The sequence below is a fragment of the Elephantulus edwardii genome, unplaced genomic scaffold (genome assembly GCF_000299155.1).
Source record: "Elephantulus edwardii isolate Elephantulus edwardi_28Jun2011 unplaced genomic scaffold, EleEdw1.0 scaffold00134, whole genome shotgun sequence".
Classification (NCBI taxonomy): domain Eukaryota; kingdom Metazoa; phylum Chordata; class Mammalia; order Macroscelidea; family Macroscelididae; genus Elephantulus; species Elephantulus edwardii.
In genome coordinates this window covers 4,212,691-4,217,190 of record NW_006399884.1, presented here as the reverse complement: position 1 = coordinate 4,217,190, position 4,500 = coordinate 4,212,691, and positions in this window count along the sequence as shown.

The window sequence follows — 4,500 nt, the reverse complement described above, 5'->3', positions numbered from 1 at the left end:
GGGAGGCTGGGCTCTATGAGGAGAAATTTGGGGTCAAGATTGGTGGACGATCTAGCAACAATCTTCGTTGTGCAGATGATACAACCCTGCTTGCTGAAACTGAGGAGGACCTGAAGCACCTGCTGCAGAGGGTCAAGGACTGCAGCCTCCAGTATGGATTGAGGCTCAGTGTCAAGAAGACAAAGATTCTCACCACTGGACCAATGGGCAGCATCAGAATGAAGTCATAGGAGATAATAATAGCATCTATTCTTTATTATTGTTGTGCACATTAAATGAATGTAAGTGCATGCATGTATGCATAAGGGGTTTTTAAATGATTTTTAATGCAGCACATATATATTTTTACAGCATATTCTTTCCATTTAATTTTCCACCATTCATTCACTGTTGCACATTTTCCTCCCTGCCCAGCCATCCCCCCACAGTTTGTTTTTTTCTCCTTGAAAAGAAAAAATATTTTTTTTTCATTGTTATACAGTCTCCTTGCCCTACCCTTAAGTCCACAATCCTCTTTACAATGCGTTTCTTTTTCTGGAATCTTGTCATGATAATAATACCTAATCATATTCCTTTTAAACACTTCTCTCCCTCATCTGTGTTTCAATGCAGTATACATAATTTATACCCTCTCTTCTTAGGTTCCCCCCAAGCCCAATGTCAGTCCACCAGATCACTTTAGGAGCTTTCCAACATCCTTGTTTAAGTTGTCATTTGGATCTCTTCACTTTTTTAAATTCTTTTGTCTTTTCAAGAGTATTACTCTTCAGAAAAAATTTCAAGTAAACAAGGTCATAAGCACTATTCTTAGTTTCAAAAAAATATTACTTTTATAATTCCCCAGAAATTTATATGCAAAAGCATTTTAATGTTAATATATCTGAAAAATATGTGCAAAATACAAGTGAAAATAAAAATACAAAGGAAGAACATCTCTATGCTGCTGTAAGAAAATACAGTAGTTTTGAACTAATAGAACTGATTCCATGATTAACAACAATTGGTGTGTTTTTAAATTTTTTTCTAAAATAAAGCTTAAAATATGTTAAATAAATCCATAAAATATGTAAGTAAAGGAAATAACTTGAAGGTAATAAAAAACTTTAATTTTTAAAAAAATTAACTTATCTACTTTAAAGAATAAATACATTATCTCTGAAATACAAAAAATGACATAATATCAAATGATTTTATTCTTCAGTTGGCAAACTTTTGAACAATATTTGAGTTTAACCACTATAAGTATAGTTTAAATTCTGTTCTTTCATTTACAGAGATGATGAAAGATATTTTTCTTTCAAAATACTGTTGTAACTAGCTTATAAATCTGCTCTAGTTAAAAGCTAATTTTTTATTTATAATTAGATGATTAATGAGGCTGACACTTCAGTACATAGTTCACTAGTTAAGGATTTCTTAGGGTTTATGATAAAGAAGACCTTTGTCTTTGCATCTACCTACTTTGTCTGCCTAAGAAGGTGGCAGTATTAACGTTAAGCACATTCCTCCTCAATTCCTTAAGGCCAAGTTCTAGTCTGGCATGTATAAGGAAGAACCTCTGGTTTTCCCATCAAACACCGTCTATAAACTTTCTTTCTGAAACTAAGAATTTACCATATTATTCTCGTGTACAAAATACTTATATAACAACCCATGTTTTACAGAAACAGCTCCCTTTTGTTTTTTAAATTTTCTACTAGTTTTCATACAATCATTCATATATATCATGTCTTGTACAGGTACTTTGTCTTTTGTACAGTCATTCATATGTATTGTGTTTCGTTCATTTACCTTGTTTTATACAATCATTCATATACATTATATTTATTATATTAGTCGCCATTGTTGTGTACTGTCAAGTCAAAACCAATCTATAACTAACTCTTCAGTGGGTTTTCAGAGGCAGTAAGTCACAGGAGAGATGGTTGTCCATCCTTCTTCCTTAGAGCAGTTGGTGGATTTGAACTGTGTACCTTTGGGATTGCAGCACACTTTCTTACCGCTAGGTCTCCAACAATGCCTGTTATCATTCTATCTTTTCAAGTCCTCAATGAACATTTTCCATTCCTTCACCCACCAGCCAACCAATGTCTGCTATCCCAGTGATTTCCCTCTTCCCCTTTTTCTGACCCTCTTCTCCTTCTGAACACTTATACATATGTTGCTCAGTTATCCTCCTATTTTCACAATAGTGATCTTATACAATAATTGCACTTATATGACTGAGATATTTCACTTGGCATATGCTCTCTAGTATCGCCAAAATTATATATATTTTATGTTCCTTAGAAAACATCGTTCCTTAGAGCTGCATAGCATTCTCAATCCATTTGTTTATTGATGGGCACTTGGGTTATTTCTGTTTTCTTTTTACTACTGTGAATTATACAGCTATGAACATAGGTGTAAATAAATATCTCCATTTGCGTCTCAATTACAATTTCCTTGGGATATATTCCTAAAGTGGAATAGCTGGGTAATTTTACATTCAACTTTTTAAGGATACACCAAACTGCCTTCCACAACTGTTATGCCATTTTAGAATCCCAATGGCAGTGAATAAAATTTTCAGTCTCTCTGTATTCTCTCAAACATCTATTTTTTGCTGTGTTGTTAAACTTGGTTACTGTTGTTAGAACTTCTGCACCATCTTTCCTCTTCTTATTCAAATATGCCTTTCTCCTGTACATCCTTAGTTCTCAACATTCACCAATTATTGCTCAACATATTCTCTCATCCTGTTATTCCAATTGTCTAACACTTTTCCTATCAATACCTTTAAAATTAGTTGTGAAGAGAGAAGAAGGAAAGGGAGAAGAAACGTCATAATTAGATCATGTCGTTAGCTGTTGAGTCAGCTCTGACTCATAGCCGGCCCTCTGGCAGGTTTCCATACACAGGAAGGAGTTTTTCACCTTTCTTCTGTGCAGCAGCTCGTGGATTCGATCTACCTGCCTTTGAGTTAGTAGCACAACTTCTTATTGTGAGGTTGAGTGAAGGGAAAGACTATATAAAATTAAAATAAAGAATTGTGGGAAGCCAAATTTCATACTAAATGTTTATAATAAACCAAATGCTATATCAGGATACACCCTGAAGCACTAAGGCAAACCTTAAATGTTTACAGGGGTAGGCACTAAGGCAAATCTTAGGTGTTTACACATTCTTATATTGTATTTGCTAACTCCTCCTCCTCCCTCCTGAGTCAAGCATAAGGTTTTCAATAGAAAGAACTTCATTTCATTTGCATAGAATTCTCTTTTTGTATTTGCTCCCTGGCAATTTTCAATAAAGGACAGGGAAGCAGAGATCAGAGCTTCAGTTGTTCGAGAACTGTTCACCTCCTGCTTTACCTCTTTTTATTCATACATTCTTGGTGTTCTAATTATTATTACTTACTAATATATTTTACCCTCAGTCTACAACAAAGGATGATTAGCATAATATGACTTATGATAAGGAAGACACAGAGACAAGAGTTAAACAGTAGATAATTACTTATATAACACTGTTGCCTTAGTTATGTAATCTTCCACAAACAGAAATTTATTCTCCTACATTTTAGTGATGGATTGAAGTTGTCAATGATTTTCTTTTACTTGGATACACAATCAACATGCATGGTAGCACCAGTCAAGAAATCAAAAGACATGTTGTGCTGGGGAATCTACTGTCAAAGACTTCTTCAAAGTTGAAAAGACCAACTATGTCAGTTTAATGACCACGCTGTACTTGATTCCATTCATAGTCTTTTCAATTGTTTCCTGTGTATCTGAAAATTGGACAATGGATAAAAAAAACTGAAGAAGAATTGATGCCTTTGGATAGTGGTGTTAGAAAAGAGTATTGAATATCCTATGGACTGCCAAAAGAATAAACAACTCTGTCTTGGAGGAAAAGCAATCACAGTGATCCTTAGAGACAAGTTTGGTGAAACTTCATTTCACTGATTTTGGACATATATTGAGGCAGAACCAATCTTTGGAGAGAGACATCACGCTGGGAAAGGCCAGAGAAAGAGAGGAAGACCTTCAACAAGATGTAGTGGTTTTGAGCATGACAGAAACAATGAGGATGGTACAGGACAGGGCAAGTTCCAGATCTGTTGTTCGAAGGATATCTATGAGTAGTAGACAAGTTGATGGCACCAAATAGCAATAATAACAGTTTAGAATTTCAAATTCAGGGTGCCAGCTCTAGAGAAAATCCTCTGCTGTCTTTTCCTTTGTGGAGGAAAGATCTTACTTCTTTCAATGTCTGTAGGCCAGGAGTTTCTTGAAGCCTTCCATGTGTTCTGAACTTCCATAGTATCAGGAACTTCTCTGTGCAGGGGCCCAGGTCCAAAAATATGCACTCCATTCAAGTCCACTCTCGAGATTATTTCTTGGTAGTACTGAGATGCCCTGTGTTGCCCCCAATGCCCAATTTACATTTTTTTTTAAATTCTAGAGACATAAATCCTATTACAAGCTAAACCTCAGGGAAACTCCCCCTCTTTTT